Source organism: Hippopotamus amphibius, chromosome 2 (assembly GCF_030028045.1).
Source record: "Hippopotamus amphibius kiboko isolate mHipAmp2 chromosome 2, mHipAmp2.hap2, whole genome shotgun sequence".
Lineage (NCBI taxonomy): Eukaryota > Metazoa > Chordata > Mammalia > Artiodactyla > Hippopotamidae > Hippopotamus > Hippopotamus amphibius.
In genome coordinates, this window is record NC_080187.1 from 13,308,624 (window position 1) to 13,335,284 (window position 26,661).

The 26,661-nt window shown below is 37.4% G+C and overlaps 1 pseudogene; it reads left to right on the forward strand.

The window, feature by feature from the left end:
- The first annotated feature begins 1,201 nt into the window (after positions 1-1,201).
- On the forward strand, positions 1,202-2,135 carry LOC130846109 (olfactory receptor 1L8-like; annotated as a pseudogene).
- The last annotated feature ends 24,526 nt before the right edge of the window (positions 2,136-26,661 follow it).

Sequence of the window (26,661 nt, forward strand, 5' to 3'; positions counted from 1 at the left end):
AATTAACTGCAATTTTCTTCTCTGTTAAAAGGGAATGCTGTTGAGAACTAGATCAGAGAGTTGTTTTGTGTAATATACATAAAGTATTTATCTCACTGCCTAATACATAGTAAGGCTTAATAGATCTTAGGTATAACTATTATTTCTCTGAATTGCATACTCATTTTCAAGTAATACAAATAAATATTTCTCTTACAAAGTCTCATAAATTCAGGTAAAGGGTGGTCAAACAATGAAAAATACGAAGGCTATGAGATTTTGCAGAGAAGTACAGAATAATTGTCTTCAAGAGCAACCAGACACACCTGACAGAGGAGAAGTTTGGGGCAGGAAGTAAAGGAAGAAGTGAAGCAGGCAGTGGAGCAGGAAAAGGGGAGATGGAGAAGGGAGGTATTTACTATCCCAGATTACAGACAAGGACACCAAGAATCAGAGATGTCAGGTAATCGGCCCAAGACCACACAGCCAGAAAGTGAAGGAGCTGATTTCAAAATGCATGCTCTTAGCAGACACCACACGATGCTTGTTGCTTTCAAGTGCGTCTGTCACTACACCTGTAGCATTTTATTGCACTTATTTGTTTAAAAGTTTGTCTTTCCCACTAGACTTTAACCACCTTAAGAATAAGAACTGAGAATTACTAATCTTTATAATCTCAGTGCTGGGTTCCTAGTGAGTGTTTAATACAATGGTGCTGAATAATTGTGAGAGCATAAATCCCCAATGTCTAAGGATGTTTTAATACATAGGTTCATATATAATATAGCTTTTTTCCACCAGGTTTGAATTAAAATATTGGCTCTGAAAGGGTGACTATGAACAGTGTGCCTTTATCAGCATTCATCTTATATAACTGATTCATGTAGTTGTTTGGTTTTTTATTTATTTGTTTTGTTTTGTTTACAAGGATGGTAGAGAGGTAAGCTTCAACCTGACTTATCTAATAAGTATTTGTGGGGAACTAGAGAAATATGCATCACTGAAGTCCATCTGGGATTCCTTCTAAAAGGAAATTCACTGTCTGATGTCCTTGCATGTAACACAGGCTAAACTTTATTGTTCAATTTATTTTTGTCAACTGTGGAAGGGAAGATAAAATCATGGGCCCTTTATAGGAATCCTGGGAGAGGTAGGAATAAATTTAAACTTGTTCAATTGAAAAATCTATGATATTTCTATATTCATTGATGTATGCAGGACCATGGAGAGAGTTAACAAAACCAGCGGTGTCTCTGAGTTTATCCTCCTGGGACTCTTCTCCCAGCCTGAGGACCAGAAGCCACTCTTTGCCCTATTCTTCATCATGTACGTGGTCACCATGGTAGGAAATTTCCTTATCATCCTGGCCATCCGCTCTGACACTCAGCTCCAGACACCCATGTATTTCTTCCTCAGCATTTTATCCTTTATTGATGTTTGCTGCACAACAACCATCGTTCCCAAGAGGCTAGTGAACTTACTGTCAAAGAAGAAATCCATCTCCTATGCTGAGTGTATGACCCAGATGTATTTCTTCTTGGCTTTTGCCAGCATGGAAAGTTACTTCCTGGCAGCCATGGCCTTTGACCGCTATGTGGCCATCTGTGACCCCTTCCACTATGTCACTGCCATGAGCCACCACCATTGTGTCCTGCTGGTGGCCTTCTCCTGTTTCATCTCTCACCTCCATTCCCTTTTATTGGTTCTCCTGATAAATCGTCTTCTCTTTTATGACTCCAATATTATCCACCACTTCCTCTGTGACATCAACCCTCTGCTGAAATTGTCCTGTTCCTCTACATTTGTCAATGAAATTGTAATTAACACAGAAGGATTGATAACCTTGGTGACCCCCTTTATAGACGTTATCATCTCTTACCTACGAATCCTCATTGCTGTTCTTAAGATTGCCTCAGCTGCTGGGAAGCATCAAGCTTTCTCTACCTGTGACTCCCACCTCACCGTGGTGACCCACTTTTGTGGAAGCATTATTTATGTCTATTTCCAACCCCTGTCCACCCTACACCATCACGGACCAGGTGGCAACAATCATCTACACAGTTTTGTCCTCCATGCTGAGCCCTTTTATCTACAGCCTGAGGAATAAAGACATGAAGAGGGTCCTAAGGAAGCTGAAGAGCAGGAGGATGTCCTAGGCAGCACCCCTGTGGGCACACTCAGGAGTGAGTTTCTCCTGTGGGCCCTCATTTCTGATGACTCCTGGCATGTACATCAAGCTACTGGAGGTTAGCATACCTAAGCCAAGAGTCCCTAAGAAATGGTATAGATGATGAGACTAGAATATTGTACCCAGTCTTATTTATTTATAGTATAATTACATAAGTGTACCATATATATATACCCACCAATCAAAGCCAACTTATTAGGGCCCCCAGCTTGGCCCATAGTCTTTGTACCCTTTCCTCATTCCCCACCGCTCCATTCTCTTTTCTCACTCACTCCTTCCAACTGCAGATGAAAACTAATATTTTTCATTAACTTCTCTTGACCAATTATCTCCTTATTCAATCAACCATGGGCACAGAATTGCTGATTACATGGGGATATAGAACCTAGAGACAGGTAAGAGTAAACCTTCTCCTTCAGGGTCTCTTGAGAGGCACTTGGGCTTTGGCCATAGGCATGAAAAGGCCTCCATCTCTAGGGACGTGAAATGTCTTTGTCCATGTGGAGACAGGCTAGCAGCTGACACAATGAGTTCCTAGGAAAAGTTAGGGCCTGTGCTATATTTGTAAGTTGGTTTCTATGGTGTAATTCCCTTTTCTATGGGTGTAATTCTTCAATAAAATATTATTAACAGGTATAGCCTTTTCTTTACTGTACTCTAGCCACCTGGGGAAGATTCTGTACCCATGCCTGACACAAAATAGAATAGGGTGCAGCAGTGTTTCCTTCCTTCTGGCCAGACCAGGAGGTCTGCAAAAGCTTCTGCCCACATCAGAGTCTAGCAGCAAAACCACAAGGGTCAGCTCACGATTCTCTGAGGCCAGCCCTGGGGAAACACTCAGAAAAATTTGGAAAATAGGGAGATGAAAACTTCTAGGTCCCATCCTAGACTAGATGAATCAGAATCTCCAGAGGAGAGGCTCAGGGATTTTTAACAAGCTTCTCAAATGATCTGAGGCAACTGGCTGTATATCATGTTGTGGAACTGCATTTAGGAATGACCACTCTCTACACCAGAATGTCTACAGCTACATCGTCAAGGGGAGGCATTCTGCAAAACAGAGAAAACAGAAATTTGCCGAACTCAGTAGCTTAAACTTCACTTTAATTGCCACTAACTGCCTCTTGATTGCTGTTACAGTATAAAAGTAAACCTGTCAGCACCCTAGTGGACATCTCTACTGTCCTTCTGCCATTCGCCTTCCCAAATCCGCTGGATCCATCATGATTCCTTGTCTTAGATCCACTTTTTCCTTCTCTGCCCAAATTCTACTGGGACCACTCATTTTAGGTGCAAACTACCCAAAGACCACACATGCTTTTACATGCCCTGAAGAAAGATGAACATTTATAAAGACCATGACTCATCATAAAAGTCAAATTACATGCAATATACACTGTTTCAGAAGGGAGAAAAACTTATAATTCATTTAGAAAGATTGTTTACAAAAAGATGATTTATGCTCATCCTCAGGAGTGACTAGGAAAACACAACTCAGAACCATGGTGAGATGTTATTTCACACACAACAGTTAGACAAGAAAAACAATATTTCTGGCAATTCTGAGTGTTAGTGAGTGTAGGGAACAGTGAAAGACTTTGACAGTGCACAAAGGAGTATGACTTGATTTAGTAACTTTGGAGAGTGATTGCCCTTATTTTTCATACTAAAATTGAATATGTACATTCCTAGTGGGATGACAATTTAAGCTCTAAGTACAATACGATAGTTTCACTGCTGTAAACATGCCTATATTTCTCCTATTCATCTCTTCATCTCCTCCCGCCAAAAAAAAAAAAAGACAAAGAACAAAAACAAACTCCCCTGGCAACCACTGATCTTTTTAACTATCTCTATAGTTTTGCCTTTTCCAGAATGTCATATAGTTGTAATCATAAAATACGCAGCCTTTTCAGACTGACTTCTTTCACTTAGCAATATACATTTAAGTTTCTTCTATCTCTTTTTGTGACTTGATAGCTCATTTCTTTTTATTGATCAATAATATTTCAGTGTATATGGACTTCCCTGGTGGCAGAGTGGTTAAGAATCCACCTGCAGGAGACATGGATTTGAGCCCTGCTCCAGGAAGACCCCACATGCCGTGGAACAACTAAGCCTGTGTGCTGCAACTACTGAGCCTGTGCTCTAGAGCCAGTGAACCACAACTACTGAAGCCCGCATGCCTAGAGCCTGTGCTCCACAGCAAGAGAAGCCACCATAATGAGAAGCCTGTGCACCACAACAAAGAGTAGCCCCCGCTCACCGCAACTAGAGAAAGTCCATGCACAGCAACAAAGACCCAATGCAGCCAAAAATAAAAATAAATTAAAAAAATAAATTTTAAAAAAGAGACGATATTTAAAAAATAATCATAATAATATTTCAGTGTATAGATGTACCACAGTTTGATTATCCATTTACCTATTGGTTCTTTCCAGTTTGGGGCAATATTATGAATAAAGCTGCTATGAACATTCATGTGTAAGAGGCTTTTGTTTTTAATAGTAAAAAATTGGAAACTGTCCAACTGTCCACCAGCAGGCAAATTGATGAAAAAAACTGTAGCATAACCTTTATATGAAATTTCTAGGATCCTACCTTATTGTGATTGCAGATGGCATCATTTCTCTTGCTTAAATCCATACCCACTGTATAATTTGAGGCACCATTTCAAGTCCCTATGTAGCAAGTATCTTGAAATATATTGAAACCAAGACAGCTTTGTTTTATAGAGCTAGAAGTGAGCCATCAAGACATCAGCTGAGATCGGGGCCTCTACAAGTTCCTGCACCAAGTTCATGCCTCAATGCAGTAGACTGAATGTTTATGTTCCCAGCCCCCAAACTTATATGTTGAAATCCTAACTTCCCCAATGTGATGGTATTTGGAGGTGGGACCTTTGGGAGAAAATTAGGTTATGAGGGTGAAGCCCTTATGAATGGGACTAGTGCCCTTATGAAAGAGAGCCCAGAGATATTCCTTCCTCCTTCTACCTTGTGAGAACACAAGAAGACAGTCATCTATAAATGAGGAAGCTAGCCTTCACCAGACATCAATTCTGCCAGTCTTGATCATGGACATCCCAGCCTCCAGAGCTATGAGAAATAAATATTTGTTGTTTCAGCAATCCAGCCTATGGTATTTTTGCTATAGCAGCCCAAATAGACTAAGAAAGGCAGGTATCTGTAGAATCTGTCCATATCCATGTTTCTGTCTAGGCTGAAAAGCTGGGGGAGAACCCACTACACACATACACACACTGCCCACTTCAACAGTCATAGCTGCACTGGGCCTGCTGAAGGCTTAGGGAAGAGTAGAAGCATTAAAATAAACCCCACATTTAGTCATATCCCAAGCCCTTCTTGAGGTAGTTGTATTCATGCCCTAACATCATTTTAAGCCAACAGTAAACTGGATCAAACTAAAGCCACAATAAAGTCCAGACTTGGCTCAATTATAGATTAGATAAACACCATTTCCCACAAAACACAGGTTGTCTTTTTGAGGACATCAATATTACATTTTTATTCTCTACTGTTATTTTGCACATGTGAAAAAGTAAGTTGTGACCCATAATCAGGAGAGAAAATAGTCAATGTAACAAGACCCATAAAGGGCCCATATGTTAGAATTATCAGAGAGAGACTTTAATATAACTATAATAAAAATGTTAAATGATATAATGGAAAAGATAGGCAGTAGGCATGAACAGATGGAGCATTTCAGAAGAAAAAAGGAAAATTTTATAGCACTTTTTTAAATAAAAGAGATGTAAATGTTACGAGTAAAAAATACAGTATTGGATATGAAGAATTCTTTCAATGGACTTATCAGCAGACTGAAAACAGTTGAAAAAAATCAGTAAATTTGCAGACATGTCAATAGAAATTACACAAACTGAAGAAATTGTGTTGAGAAAAATAGAGCCTCTGAGGTAAGTGGGACAACAGAAAAAGGGTCTAACATCAAAAATTGAAGTTCATCATATATATGGAATCTAAAACAATGGCACTGATGAACCCAGTGAGATAGCAAGAATAAAGATGCAGATTTAGAGAATGTACTTGAGGACACAGGGTGGGGGGTGAAGGGGAAGCTGGGACAAAGTGAGAGAGTAGCATTGACATATACACACTACCAAATGTAAAATAGATAGCTAGTATGAAGCTGCTGCATAAAACAGGGAGATCAACTTGATGATGGGTGAAGACTTAGAGGGGTGGGATAGGGAGGGTGGGAGGGAGTCACAGGATGGAGGGGATATGGGGATATATGTATAAATACAGCTGATTCACTTTGGTGTACAGCAAAAACTGGCACAACAATGTGAAGCAATTATATTCCAATAAAGAGCTTTAAAAAAAATTGAAGTTCAAGGAGAGGGGAGAAAAAATGTGGAAGAAGAAATATTTGAAGAGATAATGGTTAAGAATTTTCCCGCAGATCCAAAAAGTTTAGTGAAACCCAAATAGAATAAGTGCAAAGAAAACCATATGTAGGCCTATCAGAGTCAAACTGCTGAAAACCAAATCTAAGGAGATAATCTTGAAATGAGCCAGAGGAAACAAGACATATTCCACGCAAGGGAATAAAGGATAAAAAGATAAGAATAATCTCTGAGATTTTATCAGAATCATTGAAAGTCAGAGGACAATGGAACATCAACTTTAAAGAACCAAAAAACAAATAAGCAAGAAAAAAGAAAAAGAAAAACCTGTCAGCCTAGAAATTCTATATCCAGAAAAAAACAGCCTTCAAACGTGAAGGGATTGAAGACTTCTTTTTTTAATTGGCTACACTGCATGGCTTGCAGGATCTTAGTTCCCCACCTAGGGATTGAATCTGTGCCCCCTGCAGTGAAAGCACAGACCCTTAACCACTGGACTGCCAGACAATTCCCAAATGAAGATATTTGTAGACAGATAAAAGCAAAGATAATTTGTTTCCACCAGACCCATACAAGATAAACTAAAAGAAGTTTATTAGGCTAAAAGGGGAAATAACATCAATAGAAATCTGGAAATATAGGGAAGAAGGAAAAGAACTAGAGAAAACAAAAATGTAGGTAAATATAACAGAACTTTTAAATATATATATATGATTATATATTTACAATTATTTGAAGATAAATTATAAATATGCTAATAATTGTATATAAAGTCTTTAAATTTCTTTAGACAGCTATTGACTTTTGAAAATAAAAATAACAATGGATTATGTGGCTTATAGTGTTTGTAGAAGTAAAATATATGACAAAAGAAATACAAAGAATAGGAGAAGAAATTGGAAGTGTACTATTATGAGGTTCTTATGTGATTTGTTAAGCAGTAGAATATCTTTGGAAGGAAGACCATGATAAATGAAAGTGAATGTTGTAATTTCTAGAGTAACTAGAAACACAGAGGCATAACTAAATAGTCAATAGAAGAAATAAAATAGAATACTAAAAAAGTAATCAATCTACACAAAAGGATGCAGGAGGAAAACAACAAAAGAATAGAGAACATGTGGGACAAATTAAAAAAAATGGAGTGGTAGATTTAAACCCAAGACAATCAATAATTAAATGTAATTATGCTAACTACCTCTTCCCCAGAGATTTAAAAGACAGAGATTGTTAGTCTGGCTTTTGAAAGATCCAACTAAATGCTTTTTACAAGAAATACACTTCAAAATTAAGATAGAGAAAGGCACTGGGAATACAGCAATGCAAATATGCAGTTCTCTTTTTTTTTTATTTCAATGATTACCCATGAAATCCCCATCATGGACCAACACCATTCTACAGGTTAACATTTGAGATTCATTGGTGTGGAATACACTGGAACTTGGGAGGTAGTTTAAAAGTTATGTAGTATAAGATTAATATTTTATGTTGGTCCTGGAGCATGTTTGGTGGGTGCTACCCCAGCTCACCTTGAAGCAGATGTTTGATGGCTCTCTTTTCTATGAGGGTGAGTCAAAAATTATCTGCACTCTGGCTGTAGAATTTACTTTAATTAACTTTTAGAAAAGACAAATATATCATTTTTCAACATAATCTCCTTGCTTTTCAATACACTCTGTCCATCTGTCTACAAGCTTAGGTATTCTCTCATTTAAAAATATTTTAGAGACTGGAAAAAGATGATGGAGGAGTAGGACCAGGAGATCACTTTCCTCCACACAAATACATTCAAAATACATCTACTTGGGGAGAGGCTCCTGGAGAATACCTTCCAAATGCTGGCAGGAGACCTCAGACTGCCAAAAAGGCAAGAGAATGTCCATGTAATTGGGTAGCACAAAGCAAAGAAGGAAAAAATAGAGACAAAGAATCCTTAGGAGACTGGCCCCTCTGTGAGGGAGCTGTGAGGGGGGGAAGGCTCCCACACACTGGGGAGCCCCCTCACTGGGGAGGAAAGATGGGGGAGCCTAGGAGCCCCCAGAAAAGAGAGCAACAGCAGGTCTGCTGAGGGCACAGTGGAGAGATCCCTGCACAGAGAAGTCAGGCAGTACTCGCCAGCCAGAGAAGCTAATCTGCGCACCTGTGGCGGCAGTGGGGTTGCCGAGGCTTGGGCTTCAGAGAACAAACACCAGGGAGAGAGCTGGGGCTAGCTGCATGAGGGGGCAGGTATGCCAGCAAGCTAGGAGGGAGTTTGGGGAAAATCCTGGGCCAGACAGACAGGCAGGGGACTTTTGTTTCAGAGTACTTGGGAGGAACTTCCCTCTCCACGAACTCACAGGCTGAGAAGCTATACAACCCATGGCTGCTGGATCAAAAAGCCCACCTACACACTGCTCTGCTCCCACCCCCCACCACATGCCAATGGCCTGCTGCCTGCCCACTTGCTGCAGCAAAGGGTCCTGTGTGTAAGGCAAGTTATTGGCCACACCCTGCCGGCAGCAGGGGAAGCCCACCAACACCAAGGTCCCATGATTAGGTTCAACTTCCCTGGGAGAATGCACAGCACACCTCAGGCTCACACTGACCTCTGCTGCTACAAGCACTCCCACAGACTGCCATATCCCTCCCTACCCCGCAACCTGAAGGTGCTAGTGAGCCCCAAACACCCTCTTTCGCCCCCTCTTGACTGGACAGGGTACTGACTCCTGAGTGCAACCCACACACAAAGTAGGAAAGAAAACCAAAACTGATCTCCAAGGACCGCAGGACCAAGGAAGAGAAGGAGAAACAGCGACAGGAGGAGCAGATTTAATGCCCACAATAGGCTTGAAAGAACCTGCATCTGTGGATCACCTGAATAGATGAGTGTTTCTACAATAGAGACTGTAGACATAGGGGACAACTGGGGACTGTGGGGACAAATACACACAGGACTGGTACCAGATCACAGTCTGAGCTCTCCACAGTCCTCTCCACAGAAAGTGCAGAGCCATACCTAGCAGTATTGGAGGACTTCTTGGTATGCTTGACTTGTTTCTGGTTTTAGGTATTTGTTAGTTAAATTTTTACTGTATGTATTTCTTTGTGGATTTGCTTGTAATTGGTATGAGTACTCTCTTCTTTCTTTAATTTGCTCTCTCTTGTTCTCTTCTCCTTGGTTTCTTTTCCTCTTCTCTTTTTGCAAGTGCAAGTGTGCACATCTCCTTGTGTGATTCTGACTGATTAGAGTTGCTTTTACCACCAGTCTTGGGGATCTGTCTGCCTTTCCCCTTCTACCCTTTTTTCTTCCTTTTTTTTTTTTTTTTTTTTTTTTGCTCTCCTTCTACCTCCTTTTTCTTTGTGCTGTGCAGCTTCCAGGGTCATGGTGCCCAGTCTGGGGATCAAACCTGGACCTCTGAGACAGCACAACACAGTCCAGGACATTGGACCACCAGAGAACTCCTCACCCCATAGAATATTAATCACCAAATGCTCCCCCAGAGTTCTCATTCTCAACACCAATCTCCAAATCCAATCAAAGGCCAGCAAGCTCCAGGGCTTGACACCTCAACCCAAAGAGAACAGAGATAAGAGGAATTTCTACTAGGCAGCATAGGGAAAGGAGACAGCAAATATGATAAATTAGACAAAATGAGAAAACAAAGAAACACCTTGCAGGCAAAGGAGCAATATAAAACCCCACAAGACCAAATAAATGAAGAAGAAATTGGCAAATTGCATGAAAAAGAATTCAGAGTAATGATAGTAAAGATGATCCAAAATCTCAAAAACAAAATAGAGATAATACAAGAAACATTTAATAAGGACCTAGAAGAACTAAAGAGCAAACAAACAGTAAAGAACAACACAATAACCAAAATTAAAAATACTCTGGATGGTATAAACAGCAGAATAACTGAGGCAGAAGAATAAGTAAGTGAGTTAGAAGATAGAATGGGGGAAATGATTGCCACAGAGCAGGAAAAAGAAAAAAAGAATAAAAAGAATGGAAGACAGTCTCAGAGACCTAGGGGATAATATTATGTGTAACAACATTTGAATCATAGGCATCCCAGAAGAAGAAAAAAGAAAGGGTCTGAGAATATATTTGAGGAGACTATGGTGGAAAATTTCCTGACATGGGAAAGGAAATAGTAAACCAAATTCAAGAAGTGCAGAGAGTCCCATACAAAATAAACCCAAGGAGAAACACACTGAGGCACATATTAATCAAACTAATGAAAATTAAACACAAAGAAAAAATATTAAAAGCAACAAGAGAAAAGCAACAAATAACATATAAGGGAAAACCCATAAGGATACAGCTGATCTCTCTGCAGACGCTCTGCAGGCCAGAAGGGAGTAACAGGAGATAACTAAAGTCTTGAAAGAGAAAAACCTACAGCCAAGGATACACTACACAGCAAGAATCTCATTCAGATTTGATGGAGAAATCAAAAGCTTTCCAGACAAGCAAAAGTTAACAGAATTCAGCACCACCAAACCAGCCTTACTATAACTGCTAAAGGAACTCTTTTAGGAAGTAAACACAAGACAAGGAAAAGACCTACAAAAACACAGCCAAAACAATTCATAAAATGGTAATAGGAACATATATTTAAATAATTACCTTAATGTAAATGGATTAAATGCTCCAGCCAAAAGACACAGACTGGTTGAATGGATACAAAAGCAAGACCCTTCTATATGCTGCCTACAAGAAACTCACTTCAGACCTAGGGACACATATAGACTGAAACAAAGGGAATGGAGAAAGTTATTCCATGCAAATGGAGGTCAAAAGAAAGCTGGAGTAACAATACTCATATCAGACAAATTAGGCTTTAAAGTAAAGACTATTACAAGAGACAAGGAAGGACACTACATAATGATCAAGGGATCCACCCAAGAAGAACATACAATGATTGTAAATATCTATGCCCCCAACATAGGAGCACCTCAATACATAAGGCACATGCTAACAGCCATAAAAGGGGAAATTGATAGTAACACAATAATAGTAGGAGACTTTAACACTGCACTTACACCAATGGACAGATCATCCAAACAGAAAATAAATAAGGAAACACAAGCTTTAAATAACACATTAGACCATCTTGACTTAATTGGTATTTATAGGACATTCTATCCAAAAATACAGAATACACTTTCTTCTCAATTGCACATGGAACATTCTCCAGGATAGATCACATCTTGGGTCACAAATCAAGCCTTGGTAAATTCAAGAAAATTGAAATCGTATCAAGCGTCTTCCCTAACCACGACATGAGACTAGATATCAATTACAGGAAAAAAAAACTGTAAAAAATACAAACACATGGAGGCTAAACAATATGCTCTTAAACAGCCAAGAAGTCGCTGCAGAAATCAAAGAGAAAATCAAAAAATACCAAGAAACAAATGACAATGAAAACATGATGACCCAAAACCTATGTGATGCAGCAAAAGCAGTTCTAAGAGAGAATTTTATAGCAATACAATCCTACCTCAAGAAACAAGAAAAATCTCAAATAAACAACCTAACTTTACACCTAAAACAATTAGAGAAAGAAGAACAAAGAAACCCCAAAGTGAGGAGAAGGAAAAAAAATCATAAAGATCAGATCAGAAATTAATGAAAAAGAAATGAAACAATAGCAAAGATCAATAAAACTAAAAGCTGGTTCTTTGAGAAGATAAATAAAATTTATAAACCATTAGTCAGACTCATCAGGAAAAAAAGGGAGGAGACGCAAATCAACAGAATTAGAAATGAAAAAGGAGAAGTAACAGCTGATACCACAGAAATACAAAAGATCATGAGAGACTACTACAAGCAACTATATGCCAATAAATTGGATAACCTAGAAGAAAAGGATAAATTTTTAGAAAAGTACAATCTTCCAAGACTGAACCAGGAAGAAATAGAAACTGTGAACAGACCGATCACAAACACTGAAATTGAGACTATGATTAAAAATCTCCCAACAAACAAAAGCCCAGAGCCAGATGGCTTCACACATGAATTCTATCAAACATTTAGAGAAGAGCTAACACCTATCCTTCTCAAACTCTTCCAAAATATTGCAGAAGAGGAACTCCCAAACTTATTCTATGAGGCCACCATCACCCTAATACCAAAACCAGAAAAAGATGTCACACAAAAAAAAGAAAATTACAGGCCAATATCACTGATGATATAGATACAAAAATCCTCAACAAAATACTAGCAAATAGAATCCAACTGCACATTATAAAGATCATACACCATGATCAAGTGGGGTTTATCCCTGGAATGCAAGGATTCTTCAATATATGCAAATCAATCAATGTGATACATCATATTAACAAATTGAAGGATAAAAACCATATGATCATCTCAATAGATGCAGTAAAAGCTTTAGACAAAATTCAATATCCATTTATGATAAACACTCTCCAGAAAGTGGGCATAGAAGGAAGTTACCTCAGCATAATAAAAGCTGTATATGACAAACCAACATCATTCTAAATGGTGAAAAACAGAAGGCATTCCCTCTAAGGACAGGAACAAGACAAGGGCGCCCACTCTCATCACTATTATTCAACATAGTTTTGGAAGTTTTAGCCACAGAAATCAGAGAAGAAAAAGAAATAAAAGGAATCCAAATTGGAAAAGAAGAAGTAAAATTGTCACTCTTTGCAGATGACATGATATTATACATAGAAAACCCAAAAGACTCTACCAGAAAACTACTAGCACTAATCGATGAATTTAGTAAAGTAGCAGGATACAAAATTAATGCACAGAAATCTCTGGCATTCCTATACACTAACAACGAAAGAGCAGAAAGAGAAATTAAGGAAACACTCCCACTTACCATTGCAACAAAAAGAATAAAATATCTAGGAATAAACCTGCCTAAGGAGGCAAAAGACCTGTATGCAGAAAACTATAAGACACTGATGAAAGAAATCAAAGACAATACAAACAGATAGACATACCATGTTCTTGGATTGGAATAATCAACATTGTGAAAAATGACTATATTACCAAAAGCAATATACACATTCAACGCAATCCCTATCGAATTATCAATGGCATTTTTCACAGAACTAGAACAAGAAATTTTATGATTTGTATGGAAACGCAAAAGACCCCAAATAGCCAGAGCAATCTTGAGAAGGAAAGACGGAGCTGGAGAAATCAGGCACCCTGACTTCAAACTATACTACAAGGTCACAGTGATCAAGACAGTATGGTACTGGCATAAAAACAGAAATATCAATCAATGGAACAGAATAGAGAGCCCAGAGATAAACCCACGCACATATGGGCACCTTATCTTTGACAAAGGAGTCAAGATTATACAATGGGGAAAAGGTAGCCTCTTTTAAAAGTTGTGCTGGGAAAACTGGACAGCTACATGTAAAAGAATGAAATTAGAACACTTCCTAACACCATACACAAAAATAACCTCAAAATGGATTAAAGACCTAAATGTAAGGCCAGACACTATAAAACTCTTAGAGGAAAACATAGGCAGAACACTCTATGACATACATCAAAGCAAGATCCTTTCTGACACTCCACCTGGAATAATGGAAATAAAATCAAAAATAAACAAATGAGACCTAATGAAACTTAAAAGCTTTTGCATAGCAAAAGATACCATAAACAAGACAAGAAGATAAACCCTTAGAATGGGAGAAAATATTTGCCAACGACGCAACTGACAAAGGATTAATCTCCAAAATATACAAGCGGCTCATGCAGCTTAATACCAAGAAAGCAAATAACCCAATCCACAAATGGATGGAAGACCTAAATGGACATTTCTCCAAAGAAGACATGCAGATAACCAACAAACACATGAAAAGATGCTCAACATCACTAATTATTAGAGAAATGCAAGTCAAAGCCACAATGAGGTATCACCTCACACCAATCAGAATGGCCATCATCAAAAAATCTAGAAACAATAAATGCTAGAGAGGGTGTGGAGAAAACTCTCCTGCACTGTTGGTGGGAATGTAAGTTGGTACAGCCACTATGGAAAACAGTATGGAGGCTCCTTAAAAAACTAAAAATAGAACTACCATGTGATCCAGTAAACCCACTACTGGGCATATACCCAAAGAAAACCATAATCCCAAAAGAAACATGTACCATAATGTTCATTGCAGTACTATTTACAATAGCCAGGGCATGGAAGCAACCTAAATGCCCATCAACAGATGAATGGATAAAGAAGATGTGGCACATATATACAATGGAATATTGCTCAGCCATAAAAAGGAATGAAATGGAGCTATATATAATGAAGTGAATAGACCTACAGTCTGTCATACAGAGTGAAGTAAGTCAGAAAGAGGAAAACAAATACCATATGCTAACTCATATATAAGAAATCTAAAAAAAAAAAAAATGGTACTGATGAACCCTGTGACAGGTTAAGAATAAAGATGCAGATGTAGAGAATGGACTTGAGGACACAGGGTGGGGGGACAAAGGGGAGCTGGGACGAAGTGAGAGAATAGCATTGACATATATACACTACCAAATGTAAAGTAGATAGCTAATGGGAAGTTCCTGCATAACATAGGGAGATAAACTCGATGATGGTGATGACTTAGAAGGCCAGGATAGGGAGGGTGGGAGGGAGTCACAGGAGGGAGGGGATACAGGGTTATATGTATAAATACAGTTGATTCACTTTGGTGTACCTCAAAAATTGGCACAACGGTGTAAAGCAATTATATTCCAATAAAGAGCTTTAAAAAAATGTTTTAGGCTGAGCTGCAAGACACGAATGCATGTTGTCTTCATTTCTTCATCAGAAGTGAATCTTCATCCTCATATGGTTGCTTTCGGGAGACCAAACAAGTGAAAGTCCAATGGAGGAAGATCAGGACTATAGGTTACCTCCTTCAAGACAAAACAGCTTCTCCATACTGCACACAAAGTCTTCAACAAAAAACAGCACCAGGTATACATACCCTCAGACCTCAAAAAAACGAATCACTGCCCGCTGCTCTTCTTTTGTGCAAATCACAGGTTGGGCATCCATTGTTCCTCACCCACAGTTACAAATGAACTGATGTAACACGTTCACACCTGCACAGCAGTGACTGCAAATCACTGATAAGACAGTGCAGCCAACAGAAGTTTTAATATAACCAGAGTGTGGATGATTTTTGACTCACCCTCATAGGTACAAGTCCTTATTAAGTCCTTCAGCTTTATAAGGGAATAATAAAAGTAATATCATTTATAGTATTTACTATGCACTAGTTTTTGTGTCAGATATTTTATGTGTATTACCTTATTTAATTTCCACAAGAAACCTACAGGATAGGTAGTATTATTCCTATTTTACGTATAAGACCCCTGAGACTTGGTGAAATTTCATAACTTGCTTATGTCCACATAGTTAGTAGAGTTATTGGGTTAGGATTTAAAACATCTGTCTGGCCCAATACCCTGCTCTCAATACTACAATGTGTTACTTGACTGCTAACTCTAAATAAGACTCATCTATATTCAGCTGACAATAAAAACCTGTCATACATGGAAGCACCTAAATGTCCATCAGCAGATGAGTAGATAAAGAAGATGTGGCACATATATACAATGGAATATTACTCAGCCATAAAAAGGAACAAAATTGAGTTATTTGTAGTGAGGTGGATGGACCTAGAGTCTGTCATACAGAGTGAAGTAAGCCAGAAAGAGAAAAACAAATACCATATGCTAATGCATATATGTGAAAGCTAAAAACAAACAAACAAACAAAAAACAATACTGGTGAACCTAGTGGCAGGACAAGAATAAAGAAGCAGACATAGAGGATGGTCTTGAGGACACGGGGTGGGAGAGGGGAAGCTGGGATGAAATGAGAGAGTAGCATTCACATATATACAATACCAAGTGTAAAATAGATAGATAGTGGGAAGCTGCTGCATAACATAGGGAGATCAACTCCATGCTTGGTGGTGACCTAGGGATAGGTGGGGTAGGGAGGAGGGGAGGGAGGCTCAAGAGGAAAGGGATGTGGGGATATATGTGTAAATACAGCTGATTCACTTTGTCATACAGCAGGAACTGCACAACATTGTAAAGCAATTATACTCCAATAAAAACAAAAACTAAAACAAACAAACAGTCATAGCTGAAGCATCAACCAGGGAATAATATTTAGAGCTCACTGACACAGTGTTTATCAAAAGTTTAACTAAAGGAAAAATTATTTACAGAAGATTGCCCAAAGGACATGTATATCATCCATAATTTCTCCCAAATCTAAAATCCAATATAGGGACTTCCTGGCCATCCAGCAGTTAAGACTTCGTGCTTCCACTGTGGGGGAGTTCATTCCCTGGTTAGGGAACTAAGATCCCACATGCCACATGGTATGCCAATATATATATATAAATTAAAAAAATAAAAAATAATAAAATCCCATATATTGTCAACCCAGATCACTGGAGACTTGAACATCTAGACAGCTTTATTTTTACCTCCAAACTATTATTTATGTGAATTTTTAGGCACCAATGTGATTTCCAAAAGCCTATACTGAAGCTGATTTTCAAAAAGCCCATGCATTGTGTCTTTTCTTAGAACACAGATCTTAGTATTTTATCTAAGCAACTGCTTTATTTTTATCTTTGATCTCTGTGAACTCTGTGACTGACTAGAAAGCTTGGAGCCAAATCTAAGTCCCACCCATAACAAGTGTCATGACCATCTGCATTTTTAGAGTCATTCCTGGCTCAATTTTATATCCCCACCCTTGTTTATTCCTTCTTTTGCACTCTAATATTATTTTCAGTTTACCCTATCTTGTATTTTATATGTCCTTCCAAGCTGCCTTAAACTGATCAGAAGTACGATCTACTATAAACAGAAATAATTTTTAAGTCAGAGAAGAAATCCCACCAAAATGGGAAAACAATCATTATCTCTGGGTAGTGGAAGTACAGATTTTTAAAATTTGCTTCTTCATAAAGGATACCAAACTCTCTGACCATAAACATTATTACTTTTATAAAAATAAAAACATTAAAAAATTACAAACTGTAAAATTCCATTTAGTTTTTTTATTTTGCATATTGGTAAAAATGTGGTCCACTAGTGGAGGTTAAAGATGAAGATGGAAACATTTGTGAGGTTGGTGGTGGGACTGCGATAGTTAATTTTATGTGTCAACTAGGCTGAGTCACAGTATTTGGTCAAACATTGTTCTGGGTATTTCTGTGAAGGTATTTGGGGAATGAGATTAACATTTAATCATTAAATCAGTGGACTGAGTAGAGCACATTATCCTCTATAATGTGGGTGGGCCTCATCCAGTCAGTTGAAGATCTTAATAGAACAAAGCAAAGACTAACATCCCCATAGCAAGAAGAAATTGTCGGCAGACTCCTTTGACTAGAATTGCAATTGTTTCCTCAGTCTCCAGCCTGCCTGCCTGCCCTTCAGATTTTGGATTTACCAAACCTTCACAATAAATGAAATAATAAGTTTGATAGATAGATAGATAGATAGATAGATAGATAGATAGATAGAGATATATCTTGTTGATTCTGTTTCTCTGATGAACTCCGACTAATACAGAGATATACCATGTTTATGGATCAGAAGACTCGATAGAGTTAAGATTTCAATTATCCTCTAGTTTATCCATTGCAGGAGTCAGCAATTTTTTTCTGTGAAAAGCTATATAGTAAATACTTTAGGCTTTATAGGCCACATGGTTTCTGTCACAACCACTCAAGTCTACCATTATAGCACAAAAGCAGCCATAGACAATAAAAAAACAAATGAGCATGACAGTGTCCCAATAAAACGTCATAGACACTGAAATTTGAATTTCATATAATTTTCATGTGTTACAAATATTAATCTCCTTTTCATTTTTTTCAACCTTTTAAAAATGCAAAAACCATTCTTAGCTGGCAAGACTACAAAAATCAAAATGGGCCAGATTTAGGACATGAGTCATAGTTTGCCAGCTTCTGATCTATTGACTCAATGCAATCTCAATCAAAATGCTGTCACATGCTTTACACCTTAAATAAACACCATTTTTATTTGTCAAAATAAATACATAAAAAATATTAAAGGCCAAAAGTTATTTTAATTCTACCAGTCTTTTTTTGTAGAAATTGAAAAACTTATTCTAAAATGTATATGGAAATGCCAAAGAACCTAGAAGAACCAAAATAAATTTGAGAAAAAATAAGGAAAGGGGATTCATACTACCTAGCTTCAAGACTTGCTAAGCTACAATAATCAAGAGAGTGTGCTATTGGTTTTATAGATCAATGAAACAGAAGGGTTAAGAAATAGATCCACACATATATGGGCAACTGACTTTTGGCAAAAGTGTCACAGCAATTCAATAGAGAAAGTGTAGGTTTTTTTCAACAGTTGGTGCTGGAACAATTGGATAGCCATATGCCAAAAAAAAAAGCTAAATCCTTAATTCACACCATATACAAAAATTAATTCAACAAGGCTTAAATTTAAGCACTGTCTATAAAACTTCTAGAAGAAAACATAGAGAAGAGCTTTGTAATCTTAGATTAGGCAAAGCTTTTTTTCAATAAGAAACAAAGAGCACAAGACATAATAAAAAAAAACTGGTAAAATCCATTTCATTAAATTTTAAAACATCTGCTATTTGAAGGATACCCTTCAGAGAATGTGAAGACAGCCACAGGCTGGGAGAAAATGCTGGTAAAAACACATATCTGATAAAAACTTATATCCAGAATAGTTAAGGAGCTCTCAAAATTAAGACAACCCAATTAAACAATGGGCAAAAGATCTGGACAGTTAACCAAAGAAGACCTATAGGTGGCAAATAAGCATGTGAAAAGATATTCAACCACAATGAGATATCACTACACATCCACTATGGCTAAAATTTTAAAAACTGACAGTACCAAGTCCTGAGCCTCTGGAAATCTCATCCATTACAAAATGGAATAGTTGCTTAAAATGGTCTGACACTTTCTTAAAATGTTTACCATACTCCTACCATACAACCCAAAACTCCACTCCTAGGTACTTAACCAAAAGAAATGAAAAATGTGCTTCCACAAAAAATGTATGCCAACGTTTTATATCATCTTTATTCATAGTAGCCAAAAACTGAAGACGGTCTATGAACTGATGAATGGAACAACAAATGGTACATCTATACAGAGAACATTACTCAGCAGTAAAAAAAAATGAACTATGATACAGGCAACAACTTGGATGAATCTCAAAAGCAGTACACAAAGTGAAAGAAGCTAAACAAACAAACAAACAAACAAAAGCTACATAGTGTATGATCCTATTCATATGACATTCATGGGAAAAAAAAAAAACCCAGCAAATCAGACTAGTGTTTGTCTGGAGCTGGGAGTGAGAGAAGAAAAATGACTACAAAGGGGCAAGAAAGAAATGTCCAGGGTGATGAAAATGTTCTATATCCTGATTGTGATTGTTACATAACAGCATATGTTTGTCAAAACTCATCAACAAAATACTTAACATGGATAAATTTTATGGTACATAAATTATACTTTATGTATAATAAAACCTCACCTTAAAAAACAAAACACTGTAGAAAATATAGTCATATTTTAGACCTTGGGCTAGAGAAATGTTTCTTAAGTAAGATCAAGATGCGCTGACAACAAAACATTGATAAATCCAGTTCACACTAAAGCTAAAAGCTTTGCAATGGTCGACAAGGTCCTACATGAACTGGCCCTCTGACCAATCTGATCTCATCTCCTGCCTCTTTCTGTTCGTTCAGTCCAGTCCGTTCGCCCTTTTATTGTTCCTCAAACACATCAGGCATACTTCTGCCTCAGGGCTTTCACCAATCCCATCTTATAATTGTAGGTCTCCTTAAGCACAAAGTAAATTACAAGGGATGACTATGGCCATTCAATACCCACCCTCCAACTTGGTGCCTCAGTTCCAGGTATAATTCCAGACTAGACCCAGATAGGCCCGACTTGTTCGATCGGGAAATAGGACAGATGAGCCTGAGAAAGGATCTCTAACCCTGCAGTACTTTGAGTTGGTGATGACCAAAGACTATGTTTCCACTGAGAGACTATACTTCATTCCTAATCACCACTCATTTAGGAGAAGCCAAACTTTTAACTACAGATGTCACTTAATTAAACCACAAAGAACTTCCCTGAGTGGCTAATTACTGTGGAAGCAAGGTAGCCAGGGGATTTTCAAATGGAGTTTCTCTGGGGCCTTGTTAACAAAGTCATAGACTAGACCAGGTCCCACAGAGGCAGTTTCAAGAGCACTGAAACTTTTCTGATATATCATGTTAAAAGCCTCCAGCCTTCCTCAAGAGATTATAATCACCAATGCCATCATCAGAAGCAACTTCCCAGCCTGGCTCCTGACTAACTCCCCAGCCTCATTACTCTTCATGATTTGTAATTCTCCCATTCCCAGAATAACAAATAGGTTTCACCTCTTATGCCACCACTATTTAGTTAAGAGTAGTTGCCTCTAGTAAGCTAATTTAGGAAAGGTTCAAAGCCTCTGCTCAACCCCAGTGAGGAAGAACACTCTGTGATAGATTAGCTATGCCTGCTCTGGATATGGAATGGGGAGATTGCAGTTTGTGAGCTATGTATTCACCATCCATGCCTTATATCAAATTCTGAACCATGCTGCATTCCCCAAACACTTATTTTTCACACCTCCATGTTTTCATACAGGATTGTAATATCTTCGCCTCTCTTTTCCACTTAGCTAATGCCTATTTGCCACCCTTCAAGGCCCGATTTCTCCTCTATAGCTTTCTCTTAGCATTCTTCCTTATCCATGGGTCCAAGTGGGATTAATAACTCTCTCTACTGTGCTTTTAATATTGGATTATCATTGCAAGTATTTCACTAATCTGTGTAATTGGGGTGCTGTGCAAGAATAAGTTCCAGAGAGAAGTTCTTGGTGAATAGGCTGAGAAGACAGGCCACAAAAGAGACTAGTAGTGACACTCTGGTGGAAAAAGGAAAATAAAAAGAGTAGAGATGTTTGTGGCAGGAACAGGAGACAAAAAATAGAACCTATAAGAATAGCCAAAACAAAAATTTGAGAGATCCTTAGCCTTATAGATACCAGTGAGGATGTAGCTACAGAGTATTCAGAGCAGAGTGAGTAATTAGTGAAAAGAAAAGCATAATCATATACTGCTAGAAGTCCCAAACTAAAAGGAAACACTGAAGGGTGAAGGCAAATGATCCCAGAGGGAAGCACAAAATGCAGGAAGAAATGAAACACCACATAAAGAGCAAAAATATAGGTAAATCGAAATGAACATTGTCTGTTTAGTCAGTAGTAAGGATGTCTTATGAAGTTTAAAATATGTGTTGAATTAAAATACAACTATAGCTTAAAAGGCAAGAGAAAAGACATGGAGTTCAAATATTCTAGCATTCTTGCATTTACCAGGATATGGTTTAAAAAAAATTTACATATATGGGACTTTAATAAGTAAACTATGTAATTGTAATGTCTAAGGTAAGCACTAAGAGAATAGTTCAAAATATATAACTAATAAGCTAATAGAAAGGCAAAATTAAATAATAAAAAGATAATTAATTGAAAAGAAGACAAGGAGAGAGAGAAAAAGTAGCAAAGAACAGGCAGGACAAATAGAACATATATAGCAAAATCTTAGAATTCTTATCCCAGTAATGGCAAAGCAGCTTGTCTCAGACTGATCCTCCCATATTAATAATAAGTTATTATTATTAACATGCAGTTATATATTATATTATTAATAATTATAAATTACTCAGAAGGAAACTCTGTGGAAAAAAGTATTTGTTTGAAGTCTTTGGAATATAAACAAAAACAGTTATAAAATGGAGAGAAATTAACCTCACAAACAGGGACACACTGGATGAGATTCATATTTAATTAGCTCTTCTCTTAAGAACACCCTCCATATTACACAAGGCAAGGCAGCTAAAACTCAAGCAAAAAGCCAAAATGTCAACATCCAGAATGACATAGGGGGGCATCACTACATGTCCCACAGGTATTAAAAGGATAGTAAAGGAATATTATGAACCACTTTATGTTGATGAATTCAACCTACAGACAAATCCCTTGAAAGACACAAATTATGAAAACAAACTCAAAAAGAAAGTGGAAAATCTAAATAACTTTATATCTCTTTTAAATATATATATCATTTAAAACTTCCCCAAAGCAAAATTTCCAAGTTTAGATGGTTTCATTGGTAAATTGTGTGAAACACTTAAAGAAGGAATAATACCTACTTTACATAAACTTTTTTGGAAAATAAAGCTGCGACCACTTCCCAATCCATTTTTGTGAGACTGGTATTATTAACCTGATTTTAAAAACGAAAGATATTATAAGAAAGGAAATCTGCAGACCAATATCTATTATGAATTTAGACACAAAAGTCCATTTAAAATATTATCAAATGGAATCCAACAGTATAGAAAAAGAATAAGACTTCATGACCAAGGGTGGTTTATCCCAGGAATGCAAAGTTGATTTAGCATTCAAAAATCAACCAATGTAACTCACCACACCAACAGAGTAAACAAACAAACAAAAACATGATCATCCTCAATAGATGCAGAAAAAAACATTTGGCAAAAAAAAGAAATCAACAGTAAAAAAGAATCCTCAGTGAACACAGAATAGAAAGGAACTTCCTCAAACTGATGAAGGTCATTCCACAAAATACCACTGACATCACACTTAATGGTAAAGACTAAATGCCATCACTCTAAGATGGGGACAACGGAAGGATGCCATTCTTTGCCAATTCTATTAAATATTGTTCTAGAGTTTCTAGTAATACAACATGGCAAGAAAAAGCAGTGAAAGGCAAATATATTGAAAAGGAAGAGGTAAAATTGTTTTTATGTGAGGATAACACTATTAGCTACATAGAAAGGCCTAAGGAATTTACAAAAATATCTCCTAAAACCACTATGTGAATTTAGCAAGATTACAGGATCCAAAAATAAATTGTATTTCTATGTACTAAAAAAAAAAAAAGAGAAACCCATAAGCCATAACTTTTCATTCTCTTAATGGTGTCATTTGACAGACAGAAATTCTGAATTTTAAGGCAGTCCAATTCATCAATACTTGTTTTGTGGTTAATGCTTTTGATATTATGTTTGATAGCTTTTCTTATTCAAAGCTGTGTTGATTTACCTTTCCTGCTTAGATCTGCAATCTACCTGGGCTTACTGTTTGTATGGTGTAAAGTAAGGGAAACGTTTCATTTTTTCCATATGAATATACAATTGTACATTTGCCCCAGTATCACTTATAAAAAATACTGTCTTATTACCACTACTCTGTAGTATCACCTTTGTCATGAATAAAGCTTATATATACATAGGCAAAAATTCCAAGCCAAATTAAATTTAAAAAACAATTCTACTTGCTATAACATCCAAAACCTTTAAATACTTCTGAATGAATTTAACAAAATCATGCAAGAACTGTACAGTGAACACTACAAAACAATGTGAGAGAAATTAAAGAAGAGCAAAATAAATGAAGAGTTCCAGCATGATCCTGAATTGCAAGGCTCAATGTTAAGATGTCAGTTCTTTCCAACTTGATCTGTAGATTCAACACCGTCCCTGTCAAAAGCCTAGCAGGTGTTTTTATAGAAATGGACAAGGTGATTCTAAGATTTGGATGGAAATGGAAAAGACCTAGAAAAAACAAAAATAATCTTAAAAAGAAAAACGAAGTTGGAGAACTTGCACTAAAGAATTTCAAGTCTTACTATAAAACTAAAAGCCCGTATGGCATTGTCATAAGTATAAATAAATCAGTGAAACATAACAGAGTCCAGAAATAGACCCACACACATGCAGTTGCTTAATTATTTACAAAGGTGCCAGTGCAATTCAACAGAGGAAAGAATAGTTTATTCAACAAATGCTGCTAGAGCAACCATATGTCTAAATAAACCTTGACCCTCACATGATACACAAAAATAAATTTTAAATGGATTTTAGACAAAATCTATAAAGCTTCTAGAAAAAAAGTGGAAAATACTTTGTGACTTTGCAGTAAGCAAAATTTCTTGGCTAGGAAAAAAAAATACTAACCATAAAGGGAAGAAAAGGTAAGTTGGATTTTATTCAAAAGTTTTAAAATATGTTCTCCAAAATCATATTAAGAAAATGAAAGGGCAAACCACAGATGTGGGGAAAATATTTGCAATACTTATAACTTGTAATAAGAAGAAAAACAAAAAGGGACTTCCCTAGTGGTCCAGTGGTTAAGACTCTGCTTCCACTGCAGGGGACGTGGGTTCCATCCCTGGTCAGGGAACTAAGATGCCACATGCCATTTGGCCAAAAAGAAGAAGGAGAAGAAGGAGAGGAACAGGAAGAGAAAGAGGAAGAAGAAGAAAGAGAAGACAGACAAAAAAAGTGGGCAAAAGATTTGACCAAACACATCTTAAATGAAGATATGCAAATGATCAATGATCCTCAACATCATTAGTGATCAGGAAATGAAAATTGAAACCACAGTTTTAATTAATACCCACCGGGAGAACAACTGGAATTAAGATGACATAATAACCAGGTGTTGCCAGAAATGCACAACCAGGCTTCCCTGGCGGCTCAGTGGTTAAGAATCCGCCTGACAACGCAGGCGACATGGGTTTGCGCCCTGGCCCGGGAAGATCCCACATGCTGCAAAGCAACTAAACCCATGCACCACAACTACTGAGCCTGCGCTCTAGAGCCTGTAAGCCACAACTATTGAGCCTGCATGCTGCAACTAACGAAGCCCGCACACCTAGAGTCCGTGCTCGGCAACAAGAGAAGCCATCGCAATGAGAAGCCCACACACCACAAGGAAGAGTAGCTCCCACTCTCCACAACTAGAGAAAGCCCACACGCAGCAACAAAGACCCAAAGCAGCCAATAAATAAATAAACAAATTTATTTTTAAAAAAAAGAAAAAAAGAAATGCACAACCACTAGAACTCTCCTACCTTGCTGATGGGAGTGCAATATGGTACAACCACTTTGGAAAATTATTTTGCAGTTTCTTATAAATTTAAACATGTATTTATCATATGATTTAGAAATTCTATACCAGATATCCAAGAGGAATGAAGCCATGTATCCACAAATGACTTGTATCAAATGTTCATACTAGTTGTGTTCATAATACCCAAAACTAAAAACAATCTGAATGTTCATCAACAAATAAAAGGATAAACAAACTGCTGTATATTTACATAGTGGAATGCTACCCAGGATTTTAAAAGAACAAACTACTGACAAACAAAACACCATGGGTGATCTTACAAAACATTACGTTGAGCCAAGGAAACAAGAAACAAAAAAGTACATATAATATGATGCCAGTCATATGAAGTTTGGAAAAATGGGCAGAGGACATGAATAGACATTTTGCAAAAGAAGGCATACTGATGGCCAACAGGCACATGAAAAGATGCTCAACAGTCACTAATGGTCAGGGAAATGCAAATCAAAACCACGATGAGGTATCACCTCACACCCGTCAGAATGCCTATGAGCAAAAAGACAAGAAACAAGGGTTATCAAGGATGTGGAGAAAAGGGAACCCTGTGTCTGGCTGCATGATAAGGATGGTCAGATTTAGACCAATGAGAAAACTGCTACCCAACATGATGATGCAGGATTATCCAGAGAGGTCCACAAACCGGGGTATTCAATAAACCCTTGGGCACTGTGCCTGACATCAAGGGCTTATGGAATTTTAGCTGAGACTTAGAAAAAATAATGCACTGTCCAAAATGCGGAAATAAAATGGCAAAATTGAAATTACAAATGCTTAAATGTCTACAAAATGTAATATGGTAACCAGTCAATTAAAACCCATATATGTAAACTATACCTATGTAAATTATATTAGATTTGGCATATGGATACATTTTAATATCTTTGGTAGGATGTAAGTATAAGTATACAAAAAGTATCTGCCTTAAGAGCACAGAGGCCAGGAAAATGTTGATTAGGTGTCATTTATAACTTTTCTGTTAAATCTAATGAAGCCCCCCATTCCTTTTGTGCATGAGGAGATTGCAGTTGCTTC